Raw genomic sequence first — 16,692 nt, 5'->3', positions numbered from 1 at the left:
TCTGTTTGTGTGCACGGTTGCGTGCGTGTGATCAACCTAATCAAATCCTTAGCTTTCCACTCGCGGCTGACCTTTAATTTTTCAATCGACTCGCGCGCGGGTGATTAATACTGGTTACAAATGTCGGCTGCAGCCCTGTAATAATTGTATTTATTACTTTATTTATACATTGTGACATTCCCCGGCCCGTTACGAGGCCATGAAAGGAGAAATTCCACCGACAAAGACGCATACCAACGTTTGAAAAATTACTTTCTAGACGTTCGTTTCGTAGTTGATAATTCGCGGTTGCAGTTTGATACAACGTACCGTTCGGTTTTCCCGCGTGGCTTTACTCCTTTGTCATTATCGGTAATTTATTGTGCGATTTGTTTAACATACCAACACGTAGGTAGACGTTTTTCACGCAAGGATAATAATACGGATGAAATATTTTATCAATGATTTATCGGCGTTGGACGACTTTAATATTGTTGCCCGTGCTCCGTGACTACGATTTGAAATTTGTCTCGAGTAACGATCGATATTTCCGGTAATAATCGAATAAAATGAAATATTACAATTCGATTTGTTTATGATTATCGAAACCGTGCTGCGCGTAAAAATGATGACGAATCGCATCGATGTTCTTCAATGTTACGTTGTGCGAACAGCGTGTCATGTTTCGTGCTAGCGCTGAAAGACTTCACGAAGCGATGATTCGTGTATAATGAACTTTCATTACGATGAACTTGGAGACTCCATCGAGAGGAGTCATTCTTCGAAATAGCTTCACTTTAATGTCAATATTGGATACCGATGTCTCAGCTTCTTACAGATTCTGAAATCATTTGTATTACTCAAGACAGGTGAACCTTCTCTTTATTGTTGAGAAAATACCGAAGGCTTCTGCAAAACCAACACACCTTGAAAAGTTATTTCAAGTTAAAGCAAATATTCTCCACTCCAAAGTGGACGATTACTAAAATAACCGTTGAAATTTTGTATTTTTCCGATTACGGAAGTTGTTGTTCGTTTATTGAGCTCGGTAACTTCACCACTGACATTTCTATTTTACATGGATAAAAGTATCGCGAAAATATAACGTGTCTTCTTACTTTTTAAAAGTAATTGATTTCAATATCTTTATATTTTAATACAATTGATCAAATATTCTGCACACTACCGATCGTGGGTATTCTCTTGTTTGAACTTTGTTTCTTTTCTCAAACTTGTGACAAGTATTTCCAAAAACTTAGATCCAACAGAGAAATACAACTCACGATACAATTTTTATGTACAAGTAATTTTGATCTACATGCAAGATCTTCTTCAGGGTCACAATTCGTAGATATAGAACGAGGTAAAAAACTAAGCCGTTACGACAGAAAATTATTAAAACAATTATGTTAATTGAATGGTTAATAGCTATTAATTACATAGTTTGAAAAATATAATAAAATTATCTACATAATGTATCGTATCCTCGACTAATAACACTTACGTTAGATGCCTTGTATTTAATTTCATTATATTTTTCAGAGTATGTAAATAACTATTACTACAGTAATAACTATTACTTATTTGATTAACGTTCCTCTTACAAGTATAATCATAATGCATAGATTAATATACACGTATGCATAGGAAAGGAAACATAAAATTCCTCTTTCTGTCGCATTAAAGTTAATACGATGAATCTTTGCGCAGAGTACGAGATAAGATTTTTTTATATCGCGTACAGTAATGATATTTCAGTAATTGTAACTGAAAGAAAACACATTTGGTATTCGCGTATTGAGTAATGGATATTTCTCCTTCGAGTGGGCAAATATATTTATGAGCGATAGTGTATAATTCTTTGAGATTCAGCGATAAACGTACAGATACACATTGACACGCATAATTACACGTATCAAGAAAATACATACTACATTTATCTATGATGTAGATGTCAATCTTAATTAATTCATTGGTTTATGTTTGTATTTCTACACGGAAAGAATGTATTGAACGCGAATCCAAAAGTGACGTATCTCTCATTTGCATATACAAATATTTGCCGCACGTAAATGCCGCATTCTTTAGATTTCCATACGATCGGTGTCGATACGAAATCTAATTCTACCTTAAAATATGAAACTCTATACGTTTTTATCCAGACCAACCTCATTGTTAAGTGACTTTGATTTAATGGGCAGGTCGTAAAAATCAGAAAAGTTACGTAACATCGGCATCTACTTGAAAAGTTATAACGATACACGTGTAACCGAGAGAATATAATCGTGATCATAATTCTTCATTTCAATCATCGAGAAAATGTGTATGTAAATTTATGGACGGCTGGTGTTATGCATATAACTGAACGAAAAAAAAAGAATCAGAAAATTGTTGCTACATAAGTGCAACAACTGACAACTCGTTCGCCAACCTTGCATTTGCGTGCATGTTCAAGAACAGCTTCAAGTCCGCTTTTCTTTTTATTTCGCCATACGTAAGCAAAGTATTTAACACACTTTGAGCGACGAGAGTGTAACTAACCATTAAACGAGTGCTATTGTAAGAACCAAGATATTGTTGAGACATTCTCGTACTCACACATGTCTATTAGAACTGTTTCATCGTACGTCGATCAATCTTTTTCTCATTGTTCATAGATACGACCTACCCACACGTATAACTTCATTCTTCCGACCAGTATCTAAATCTTCATTTTTTGTCATTCTCCTTTAAGTAAATACTTTATTGAATATTTTATCCTCTGCTTTAAAAAAAAAAAAATTGATCATAATTTACGATTCATTATTCTGACGTTTATCCCCTTTTAAAATATAAAGTCGGTTAATCGAAGTGTTAAGGAATAAAAATTGTCAAATATTTGAGGTAGAATAATACCTGTACTTGTTATTCAAGTGTTCGATCTTCTTATTTTTATCTCTGTGAATGGATTATACGAAAGTTCGCCGATCGACGATAATTATAACGATGGATATAAATAGAGACTAAGACAAACAATAGTGTCGATCGTGTATGATAAACACGTAAAAGCTATACTGACGCAAATGATAAAACTATCTGCAAGCAGATTGCTATCAAGTTATATTGATATCTTCATATTCTCATCATGAAATGTGTCTACGAACTCAGACTGCACGAAATCGTGGACGCGAGTAAAATTTATTTTTCCGCAATTATCTCGCAGTATTTATACGTGTCAACTGTGAATCATTGTGCGTGCGTAATTATACGTATACATATACAGGCATAGCGATCGTGTGTAATAAATTTTATTCGCATTCATTATTTCACACCACATGTGATTCATGTCGCGATCTTTTTGTAGGTGCTTCGATAAATTAACGGATAAACATTTTTGGCGCGGGATTTAATGTGTTTCTTTGTTTTTTTTTTTTTTTTTTTTAATGTAAACAAAGGCCTTCCTACGTACTTCGAAAGAACGTCATACCTTTGGACAATAATGACATTGAACGGTAATTATTAATTTATGTTCGACCTCGGTTAAAATTAAACGTTCCATTTCATTTGTTCAATGCACTACGTAAGGCTCAAATTAAATATCGACAAGCATCAACCAGTTCCTCCGTATCCGCAAAATGACGTGAAAGGACATAATTTTCTTATGCACTTTTTTTTACACGATCCATTTGCTTTTGCATTTATTATTTGCAATTGCATTCACGATTGCATTCACATACGCCATTTTGTATTTTTCAAATAATTTTATAAATACTTTTTGTGTAATTTTATATTCGTCGAATCAATCGTGTTAAATAAATTATTCATCAATTTTTAAATAGGTGTACATATATATTAGAACACTCGTGAGCGATACTTTCTAGTTAAAATAAAAATGATAATATACGTTCGTATAATTATAAATAAGTGAGTTATTTGAAATATAATTTCGAATGAAGAATATTTTAGTTTAACAAAACCTTGCAGGTGTTTTCTGTCAGGAGTTTCATGAAAAATTGACAATATTTAAAATCATTCAAATTCTTAAGCAAACGTTAAAATTTATCTTTCGTATGTGATACAATATTGATTTTAATATATATGGAAGTCATAAATTTTAAATCGGATAAATTATCGGTAACATTCTTAAAAGTGATTGCATTTCGATTAGTGAATCACATTGTACACACATTGAATTTGTTGCGATTAAATCCAAACACGTAACGTGTTTCTTTTATCTAGTAGAATATAAATACCACTACTATTGAAATTTTGAAAGACAGTAGAAATAGAATAACACGTAACAAATATTTTTCCCAAGTATTGCAAAATAATTTATCAAAAGCGTCACTGTAGTTTCACGAAGTGTAACCGTGACGACATTGTACGATCGATTAAATTGAAAAGAGAAATTCTAAAAATGAAGCTGAAGCATCGAGAGATTTCATATTTATTTTTAAAATCGTTGCAAATGTATTGATAGAAATTCGAGAAACCGCGTAAATCCGTTGAAAAAACACGAAAAGCATCGTAAATTAATTCCTAACCAGGATGTAGATTGCCGAACTTACTATACGAGAAATTAATGTCAAAACCACTTTACTTCTACGAATTTCCTTAAAAAAAAATTGTACAAAAATATGCCTCTATACGATTAATATCAACCCGGTCCCTCGTAGTGGATAATTTAAACGATGCAGTAATAGACTTAGAAGGAAAGGATATTCGTATGCCAAATAAGAAAATAAAAAGAAAAATCAGTTTCGGTGGATCTGATGGTTGATAATAGTACATTGACGTGACACGAAGGTGGGCAAAAAATTATAAGTTTGCTCAGATGGATGATGGAAGCTTGATGATCTGGGTTGGTGCCTCTCTCTCCGTTATGGAAGTTTGCCCGCGGCCAAATAAATTATACATATTTTTTCGGTGGATAGGTGTCAACAAAAAAGTACCAGAAACCTTCTCAGTTAATACTTTAAAAACCTACGTTTTATTCCCCTAATCGAAATTTTAAGTTATTTCTTGCTGTTTTACTATCCAAATTATCGAATAAAAATTAATGTACAGTATTTACATTTGTACATACATCTAAAGAAATTAAAAATAGGTAAAAAGTAATATCTATTAATATTAATTTGTTTTTAAGCTTTCTTATCACATTCATAGAGTTTTTTCCCCAGTTGGCTTCTAATATAGTTATTGGAAATTAATTAATGACTTGTTTCATCAGAAAATACTGGTGTAATAATTTGTCTACTTTTGATAGTAGACAAAAATGCTTCGAACGTATCTTGTTTAATATCAGGGGTTACACAGTCTGATATAAATAGTTTCTTTTTTGTCTAAGTAGAATTGTAAAAGAGATACGAAAATTAATTTTAGTTTCTTTAAACGCAATTACCTGCTCTTTACTTACCTTCGAATACAGCGTTTTAAAACGCGTACAATGACCTATACTTGAGGGTAATTCAAGGTCGTTGAAAGTCAGCTACAATGGAAAATAATTAACTTCAAGGAACCGATCGAACACTTCCGTGACTTACTTATTTACATGCACGCCGTTAATATATGCTCACAGTTTTCAAACAAGTTCTAAATTTTAAATCAATTGTTCAATGTTTCAGCAATCGAAGTTTCTCGTTAACGTTTGTAATAAACTTTCTTTTAACGGGTCCTCTATCTTTTTTTCTCACATGCTCGTTTATCTTCCAATTCGGTTAATTATCAATGTATCGTGTAATTATTAATGCACTATGTACACGTTACCAATGTAAATAAAAAAAAAAAGATACGAAGATACACGAGGCTAAAATGTCGAGTTATTACAACTATACAAATTGTTTTTTTCTTTTTTTTTCTTTCATAAACAAAAAATTTCTTTCTACGTGTGAAAATATTTCTCTATATATTGTAATTCAACCATTTTTCTTCCGTACGAGAATAATTCGTTAAGGGTAGTCGTTTTATATATCTCGTGAAAATTCTTTCTCGGTCGATGGAATTAGGCGATCGTCGATTCGAAAATCTCGTTATCGGATCGAGTTTCCAGAAACTTCCGGTATCCGGTGCGCTTCTTGAAAACTCGCCCACCTAACGGAACAGAAAAAAAGAGCGAGAAAAAAGACAGTAATGTTTTTTTCCAGGAGTATTACGAAACGCGCACCTTAATAAGCGTGTATCGCGCGAGATCCGTGCAAGATCCCCTCCCCTTCTCCCATTCAGAATCACTATAAACATTGCTCTGCTCATGATTACAAAATAGCGTACATCCGACACTGGATGCACCGAAGCACAGCGGTTACGCAAGCAACCGCCGCAATTTGTACTTATTAAAACTCGATAAATTTCTGGCTGTTGCAGGCATTGAAATCTCCGCATGCAAAAGTATACACTGCCATAAGTATTCGCTCATTGAAACTTTTATTTCTCTTTCTAAACACGCGACAAGAAATTTTCGAAACAGTTACAGCGAACAGTAAATACAGCTCGTGATTCTTTCTGCGGTCTCTTCTTTTTTGAATTTTTCTTTCATTATATTTGGAAAAATTCTCTCGTTCGTTCCAAAGGTTTGAACATCAATTTTATACTTCTTTCTATTATTTTCGAATTTATTCTACTCCGAGGAGACAAATATAGCCGTACAGAGAAAACCTGTCGAACGTCGTTTTCGTTAGTACGAAAGATAATTCAATTTTAGTTTATCGTGCATTACAAGAGACAAATTGTATACGTACGTATATAGGTTAAAAATATGGCATTTTGTTATAAAAATATAGCATTTTCAGGTATCTGTTTGTACGAACTTTTTCATCTTGGCCTCAATAACACATGGTATAAGTTGGGCTCTAATATTTTTGATATCTTGTATACGTATGCGACAAGTTCAAGATTTCGATCCACTTTGAGATTTCAACAGCTTGAACAACAGATTTGAACAAATTTCAGAGGGGTCAGCTTTTGAGAAACTCCTCAACGATTTCTATTACTCGTAAAAACGAATTATTACGGATGAAATTACTTCGGAGAAACTTATCCGTCGAGACGTAAAACTTCGCAAATTGTACGAAAACAAACCGAACTGCGCAACAGTTATTGATTGCACAAGACATTTCACTATGACGTAGAAAACGAATTAGCTCCGGAGGGTATTATTTTTAATCGAGCACGGTAATTAGTGCGCGAAGGATTCGCAGAAACACGAGCAGAAGGAATTTTGCGCGTCACGGAGGTGTTATCTCGCGGACAAGTAGACTCCGTTTGTAACAATAGTTGCGCGTATAGTTCTGAAAACGTGCGATCGTTGCCGCGTCGTAGCGAGTTGCACATCTGCCGTGAAAAACGTGCCGGAAATCTTGTCGGGGAGCAGAAAAGGCAGCTGGCTACGAAGAAAAAGAAAGTGTGAAGGTATTTTTGGTTACGTAAGAAAATTTCACCGTGAAATAGAGGACAAGTTGGATGGAATTCTTTTTCCAATTCGAACACGGTCGATCGCGAGCGAGCGCCGACGAAAGATTTATGCAAACGGGAACAGGTTATTCGAGGCGACACGGAAACGATATTCGACAACCGCGAGTATCGTTTACGAATATTTCTCGCGACAAGTGTCGCGCGCGTCCGTTAATAACAATCTTTTCGTGGATGTTGCCACGACCGTGTTTAAATAACAGTAAACTCTAACGCGAACGTACGTTTGAGGAACGATCGTTGCGGGTTCCCGCCGAATGGTCAATAATTAGCGTGAAAGATATTCCTCGGGTGTACCGTGGACGATCACCGTATTATTTACAAAAAGTTCACACTCGCGGCCACTCGAGAACGTGAAAGCTCGTTAATGGTGAATAGTTTCGGACGTAGCCGAACGATTAACCGTTACACGTAGTATTAGCCGAGGACGTGTAACTTAACTGGCGCCAATGATTCGTTCGAGGGAATTCTTTTGGTCGTTGATCGGCACCGTACGAACGAACTGGTTCGTCGAAAGATTTGTCATTCGGACCCTTACGGAACGAGCTGCTCCCGTCGGAGATTTCTCATTCTGACCCTGATGGTCGTCCCGGTCGACGGTGATTTTCGTACGGGTGCGTACGGTTTCGCATACCGAGAGATTTATAGCCGTAGAATTTGTCCACATCGGGCCGACCGGGGCACGGCGTCGTTTGCGTTTCAATCTCTGTCGATGGTACCTCAACGTTATTCCTGCCTTTTACAACGGTACGCATTATCGCCCGAAGGACGTTAACGCGTCCTTATCCGGACGTTGGCAACACTTAATGACACGGTGTTACTAAAAATATTGGTAACTCGCGCGAGAACGGTGATTTTCTATCGTAGCACGGTCCGCGATGACGTTCCTCGCTGGATGCATACCAGTACGTGCATTTGCATACATCTAACCGCCTCATTGATAATTAATGCGTCTGACCTTCCACTTCGTTAGATCGAAAGATACCCGTTGGCAAACACGAAACAGTGACGACACGTCTATCGCCTAATCTACGGTTTCGCTGTGGAAACTGTAATTTAATGTGTCAACAAAAGATAAATGCGAATACACAACACCGAGATACTCGGGAGCAACGCAAACCGCGGCGGTGTCCCGTATCGAACGAGAGAGAAGGTCCGCTTGGCTTCGCGCGTTCCTCTACCCCACCCCCCATCCCCCCTTTCACCTAATTACGGGTCACACGGGTTTCAGTAAATACATTTAGGGCATTGCTGCGTCGCGTTCGTTTCAATTGCTATCTAGATATTTCCGCATCGGTCCAAACCTTGTCCAGCAGTTGGCTCTTGTTACTCGTTGGAGGTTATCGGATCATTTGGTTGTTTTCTACACAGTCCACGCGTGATGAATGGTTCGTGTAATTAAGCAGTTCGCCAGTACGTCTCCAGCCTTGTTCCATACTTTTTTGGAACGTGCTCCGTTTCCTCGCGAACAATCTTGAATCTAATGTCCGTCCTCGAGGTTCTCGTTTCTCGTACCGGCGGGGAGTATCTCTCGTCGATAACTTTTGTTTGTTTTTTTTTTTCTTTCTGGAACTTCGATTCTAAAAGTTCTTCCACCGACGAAAAAGAAGTCGGCCGATACAACGCTCGATTTAAATATTTACGCGCTAATCGTTGCTCGGTTCGAGAACTGGGTCGTACTTTAATTACCCGTTTCGAGACACGTTGAAAACATTCGAAAGGAATCGATTACAAATAGTATAATGCACGAAGTCGAGTATATATATACGAACGTATTTCACCCGGTTGCGAATAAAAAGTATCGTTAGAATGCAAATTTTACGATCCTTTATGAATTACGTAAAGGCGAGCTGTTGCGTACACCGTATTACCGTGAATCCGTGCTTCATTCATAGGATCGTCCAGATATGTAGCTCGCGTTGATGATTGTACCACGGCTTTACAATCGTAGTGCATAATACCGGAGCGGTTAGAAAAATTGTCGTTTTCCTCCGTCACAATACGCGCGCACGCGCATGCGCATGCGCACGCGCACGCGCACGTTGTTATCTACGGTTTTACCGCACGTACACAAACGCTCGTGTACACTCGAAGGTACGAGAGCGCCGGGCATACCTGTACCTCCTTTGTCTCTCAGGTACGGACATTAAAAGGCAGGAGAGAAAGGTGTGTATCTCTCGCGCCACGAACACTTGACGTACTTTCGATTTCCGGCATTTTGCGCTTCGATGAACATCCAATTCATCGGTCACCGATTCACCTGTACAATATCAGTGCGCGCAGCTCGCGCGCGAGTCCTCGACGACGATTCGCATTCCATCTTCAGATCGTGCAAGAACATCGCACGTGTCATTATTCCACGATCCCCATGGAATTCCATTTTCTCGGAATGATTAATTCCCGATTGAATAACCTGATCGATTATGGTCCTAAATCAAGTTAAACGGATCTAAACGATCAATTCCAACGATCGATAAGAATCGTTTTTTTTTTTTCTTTTTATCGACTCGAGTATTGACAAACTAATACCCGCCGCGTTTATCGATGGCTTTTTTCGCATTATCAATTACACTGTCGCGTAAATTACAGACCGGGTACGAACTCGGGACGAACAGATGGGGAATGATGCATCGGCAAGGATGAAGCGTCTTTTTCTGCGTTTCTGATCGTTTCTGAAGTAACGTTGCGCATTAATCGATGGTGTTGCACGCTCGTGTCCGTGGTAAACGTTAGAGAAACGGGAACAAATGTTTATTTCTTTCTAATTGCTTCGCGAAATTATTATTACGGTAATATTTATTTTTGCACGTTACCCGGAACGGTTGGAACATCACCTAATCGAATAGGTGTGCAAATTACTCGTTCGATTAAGGCGCGATCAACCTAGGCACCGGTATAGAAAAACGCTTTGTTAATTTATTTAATTTATACGGTCTATACCGGTACACACAATCGTATAGAAAGCTTACATTTATAGGAATTGGTAATTGAAATCTTCTCGATTAATCGTATTACTCTTTCGAGACAAAAATGTTGCGTATGATTACTGTTTGATAGAAAGTAACACGTTTTTGGTGAGAACGAAACACGATTTGTTTAGACTGTATAAACATTTTCTTAAATCATATATTCTCCATTTTGGAAAACGAAATGATTTTCCGAACAACCCAATATATATAGACCCTGATAGGTATATTAATCTTGGTCTTCCATTTTCCTATTCCTCTTTCCAAAAGACACTTGCCATTCGTTCTCTATCGGTGAAAAATTGAATCGTTTGTGAAATCGAATGTAATCGTTTTCTACAAAATCGATGAAAAATTGCTCGTTTCCGAGCTAACCGATGTCGCAAATACAGAGAAGACTCTATTCGCGAAACTTGCAAGTCTCGATTCGACGTGGCTGTCTATTATTACACGAAGGTTAGAGTTATCCAATAAAAGTACATTATCTCGATACCTAATTTCTTTTACTTAGACAACTCAAGGACGCGACAACGACTCTCTTCTCCTCTGTACACCCCTTACGGATCAAAAAAAAAAAAAAAGAAGAAGAAGAAAAAGGTATATAATCGGTCGGATCTATAATTCTCGGTGTACGAGAATAACAAATACGAGGTTCTCAACTGACAATCACCGGTCACGATCACAATGATCGGTTGTGTACTTGTTCAACGCGGTACTCAATTCCCCACTTGTGTAACCCCTATTGAGTAGGCATTTCTGGCATCACGGCAGCACAATAGAAAAATACTTGAACAATCCTCGTCGGACGATTTATCGTACAATACGAATGAAACAATTCGTCCGTAGTAAACGAACCATCGGTGATCCTTTAACGTGTATCGTAAGTCTCGTTGAAGGTATGCAGGCCTTACGTCTATTGTGCCTATATAATAAATAATACGGGCTCTCCTGTACCGTACTGTACACGTATGCGTGGATACGCGCGTGCAACAGTATCTAATTACGGTTCGCATACGCCACTCGATAGTAAGTGGTACAACCTGTGCCGGTTGCAGAATCATTGGAGAACGACGTTACGCGCGGTGCATATTGCGAATCTTTCGTTTATTCCGTTTCCACTGTCTCTGGTACGCCCGCTCCGTAACGTCTGCGCGCTCTGGGAGAGTAACGTTCGTTACATAAGAAGCGAACACGTTAGATCCGTACGTATCGTATCTCGGGTTCTCGATTTATCGTTGCGGAGCCGTTTCCGAATCAACACGCCGCCGCGACGACCAAGTGAGTTATAACGGTTCGGGAGCCGGTCTCTCCCGGCGCGTCGAAAGGAGCTGAATCGCGCCAACGAAGAAACCAGCGCAAACGCCCGGCTGACAGATCACGGCATTTCCGATTCAGTGGCCGTCTATCGCCGCTTCTTATCCTTTCCTTTCGAGATAAAACGATTCCCGTTGACCTTGCGGCATTGTTACGAGCGGTATCGCCGGTACCGACGTTAAACGGCGTTTAACGACGTTGGATTTTCTCTGCTTTTCAATGTTTGCCCGTTATTACGTACCGCCCGCGATACACGGAACAAAGATCACGTTTACAAAGGTGATCGCCAGAAAAACGGGTATTTATAGGAGAACGGTTTACGTACGATCAGAAACGACACACTGTTAACGGGGAAGGTCGATCGAGTCGACAACCTTGGCTAGATATACCGCGATTTACGTACCACCGTGCGATATTTTCTCCGTTTCTGATTTTCAGGCGCTGTTGTACACTATGGAATATCACGTGAACGTAAACTTTTTCGTAGAATTATAGGTATTGCCTGAAAACGATTATTTTTTGGTAGATTAAGTGTAATTATGTCCCATCGTTCGATATTTCTTCCGATTTTGATTTTCATGCGTTGTTGTTTGCTATAGGATATCACGTGGATAGAAACTTTTTGATAGAATTATAGATATTGCCAGAAAACGATTATTTTGTGGTAGATTAAGTGTAATTATGTCCCACAGTTTGATTTTCGTGAGTTGTTATATACTATGAGATATCACGTGGATGGAAACTTTTTGATAGAATTATAGGTATTGCCTGAAAACGATTATTTTGTGGTAGATTAAGTGTAATTATGTCCGACCGTTCGATATTTTCTACGTTTTTGATTTTCGGGAGTTGTTATATACTATGAGATATCACGTGAACGTAAACTTTTTCATAGAATTATAGACATTGCCAGAAAACGATTATTTTATGGTAGACTCTGTATAATCGAAAACAACACCACTAATGAGAACGTCTATCGGGATAACCTTGGCTCGATACACCATGATTTATGCACGATTTGATATGTTTTTTTTTTTTTTGGTTTTTACGCGTTGGTAAATATATCCGTGACACGTGTGCATAGTTTTTTTACGGGAAAACCTAGATTCTGCCAGAAAATGATTCCGCGTAATCGAAAACAACATCGATAATGAAAATGCTGATCGGAGTAACCTTGGCTCTATATACTATGATTTATGTACCATTCGATATTTTCTATTTATAATACTCGCTGTTTCTTGCTTTTCTTTTCATTGGCACGAATAGTAGGAAATATGCGGAATTAGGACCGTTTAGGAGGGTTTGAACCGGATATCTTTCTATTTATAATTCATTTTTTTTTCATTGATACCAACAGTAGGAAGCGTATAGAATTAAGTTTATATAGAATTAGGGCTGAACATGGACGAAATGTTGGGAAATTTGTTTAACCCTCGCTCAGATGCGCAGAAGTCAAACAAACCCACACTGGATCAAATTTATGTGTTGTTGATTGATAGATTGGCTATTTTTTAATTTTTAGATTTTTCTTTGTTAGATTATTTTATACCGAAAGAATTCTATTTACAATTTAAAAGAAAACAAATCGATAGTTTGGCAGACCACCCCTATGCGTCTGATTAAGAGTTAAAATATAATTTGATTGTTTCCACAACTCTTTTACTTTTATACAAAACGTGTATTTTATTTTGCCATAAGGCAAACTCCGATCTTAAACGCGCCTATTAGCACGATGTAGTCTTCTATAGCTGAAATCTTTAAATGAAGCTTAATAACGAGAAAGAGTCTTTAGTAATTTCATTTGTATTTTAAAGTTAGAAATCGATATTTAATAATTAGTCGTACCGAATAATTCAATTCGTAAACATTTCGATAGTATTTAGATTGTTCTAATTTCAAACTAAAAACGAAAGAATTACGCTAAACCGAAGGGAAAGAAATTATTTATAGAATATCTACCAATGAATCGATTTTCGTAATCGATGTATTCAGATACTTTTCATTTAACAACCAACTGATCTTCAGCGGCGTAATATTTGTGTTCTGTAACTTCTTACGTATGCTTCTTTATTTTACATTTCATAATCGATGCATATACAATCGAAACAACATTGCTCGCGTTTGTTCAAATACATAATACTTTTCCCGTCACGGTATTGCGATTAATTAAAAAGCAAATTCAATCGAGTGTATTATGCTGTTTTCCAAAGGACCCGTTGAATAATTATTCCTGTGAAATCAAGATATACAAATTTATTACGATAGTAGAGATAACGAATAATCGGAAGGTCATTTTTGAATTCATATTGTACACTTCCTTAGTCGAGTTCCCGAAGAATTAGTTCTACGCGATGAAAATGTACATATGTGTTATAATAAAAATCGTGATCGTAATGCACCGGTCGATATCAGTTTGACAGAACGATAGGTGCACCGATATTTAAAAATTCACTGTTTCCATACGTTTCGTAGGTTGTTAAACTTTCACTCGTTTATTTTTCTATCTACGTTTCTGGTATCGCGAAAGATATTGTAGACGAGAATAGTGGACGATATCTTCTTTCTTCGCTGAGGTTACACTCCTATCAGGATATTTATATCATACGGCAGTTGAGCATGGACTGCACTTTGACACTGTGAAACCGCGACTGAAATGAAACTGATACAAAATCGATCGACGAAATCGAATTACGCGAGCAAAAAGTCACCCAACGACGACCCATCTGTGTTAATTAGGCCTACCGTGTGAACGTGATCGTAAAACGGTTTTTCAGCAATCTGCCTAACTTGTTTTTTCAGTTTCTTATAAGCTGGAAATGATAAAAACATTGTTCTGTCGAAAGAAAAAGTGTCAACGATCACGAGAACGTGTGAAAAATAGTATACTTAAACGCATTGATCGAACGTGTTTGTGGTGTCGCGCTTATCGGCAAAATCGATGTAAACGTTTCAAATTTTAGTGTATTACTGGCACAGGAACCGATCCAAAGAGAATGAATCATCGAACGTACTTGTTTGTTGACCCCAACTCTGTATCGAAACACTTGACACAGACTTGGGAAAGAAAACGGAGATCAAAACAAATAACTTCGTATTTCTGTTCGACTCGTCGGTGAGTGAAATCCTCGCTCGTGACTCGATGCCCGTATTTCATCGGTGTACGGAGCAGTTGAGACAGAATGTTTAAAATGATTCGAAAAGTTCGATCTTTTTCTTGCGCATTCTCGCCGAGGAAACGATTTAAAAATCTAATAAATAAGAAAAGTCACGGGAAGGTAAGCAAAATATGGAAACTTTATTCGAATTTAAATCAGCGGTAGCGAGTAAGGGGATAATTTAAAAAATAAAATGAAATAAACCCCTTTGGCTTTCCTTATTTGTCCATGAAATCGAATAACACTTACACCGTACGGTCCCCGATATAAATTCGCACGATACGAAAGGTTCGAACGAAACTTAAAAATCGAAGCCAATAGAGAAGGAAGTAATAATTTACAAAGTACGTCGGTTAATCTGACGTCCGTTTGAGTGAAATCGTATTATGCGATTCTCTCTCTCTTTCTCTCTCTCTCTCTCGAAAAAAAAAAAAATAAAGTTCGAGCGGTACGTATGCTTACGATTGGGCGTACGTGATCGTTCGAAGAATTTCACCGTCCACCATGGGCGAGAGTTCTTATCGTCGATTTGTGGCGTTAATCTGTAAATTAATATAAAGTCACGACGACTCAATCGGCCTTGAATTCGACAGAAGCCAAAGGCTTCTGCTTATCGTCGTGAACGGTTTGCGCAAGTAATGTTTTCCTCGGCTCCGTGCATACATTTACAATCGATTAACGGTCCACGGCTAATAGTTTATTCCACCTCGCGACATATTTACGATCGACGAGATATTGTCCCTTTTTTTTCCTCCTGTTCGCGATAGGTGGGAGCCGTGAGACCAACCGGTACCGGACCATGAGTCAGACATTCTTGAATTATGTATCTGGATTAGCTGATGGCTTGTTTAATGTTTACAAGCTGACACATTCTAGTTAGAATGTACACGTGCATGACTCGCCCGTACGTTGACATTCGTTGTACGCAATCAGCGTCCGCGTTGAATAATATTTGACGTTTCCCCGCAACTAACAAATTCCTTGTCAACAGCACTTTTCACGATTCATCTATCGCGTGGCCGTGTCCCTAACCGTTATCGGTGATACAAGATGAGGCACTCCTGGTTGCTTTAATAGAAGAACGATAATATTGGGCCTGAACGTTGACTCGTGTCGCGTGACGTTTGAAGAGGAGTCTGCCAATACTGCAGATAAGTTTATCAATGCTTCGGTTTAAAACCCACGAAGAACACGTTACGATCGTAATTTAGATTCTCGAAATATATTTACTATTTGTACACCGAATATTCGTTCGATACTTTTATTCGAAACGAATGGAAAATTTTCATCGTTGAAATTTTCAACAAATATTACGTATTTAGTAGGATAATACTCTCGCGTCGAGACGCAGAATCGATACATTCCGTCAAGTTTTTTTTAATGTTTCACTAATTCGAATTCTCGAATTAAATATACGAGTACAGAGTTCACTTTTATTCTTTTGTGTTCCGTGCTCGCGAATTCTTTCGAGAAAAACAACACGGCGATTTGTAACGATTTTCGCGTAACTGGGTTTACGTAAATCCTCGCCAACGAACTTTCGATTACTCAGACGTCCAGCATAGCATGTAATTAATTTACTCCCGTTGCCCGTTCAATTCAGAAAATCACGTTAAGTCTCTTTCTTACAAAACATGGCATTAAGAACGGAGCCGTGGTCTATGCACCGTTAAACATTTATTAGGTCCACGTTTCTTCCGACTGTCCCGGTCGATTCCTTTTCCTTTTCGCGCGCGAATAAATTGCTAGGTCAAATTCGACGAAGTTCGAAACTACGCGAGCCTTAAAACTTTCTCGTGGTGCGGACCGTAAGTTTGAGGCCATCCTTTTCGTTC

General features: G+C 37.8%; 1 protein-coding gene across 1 annotated transcript in view; it reads left to right on the top strand.

The window, feature by feature from the left end:
• LOC143147023 (UNC93-like protein) overlaps nt 1-16,692 on the top strand; it is a 56,740-nt gene that overhangs the window by 23,350 nt on the left and 16,698 nt on the right. The window lies entirely within an intron of this gene.

Source organism: Ptiloglossa arizonensis, chromosome 5, assembly GCF_051014685.1.
Source record: "Ptiloglossa arizonensis isolate GNS036 chromosome 5, iyPtiAriz1_principal, whole genome shotgun sequence".
In the NCBI taxonomy this organism is placed as follows: Eukaryota; Metazoa; Arthropoda; class Insecta; order Hymenoptera; family Colletidae; genus Ptiloglossa; species Ptiloglossa arizonensis.
This window is presented reverse-complemented; position numbering and strand designations above follow the sequence as displayed.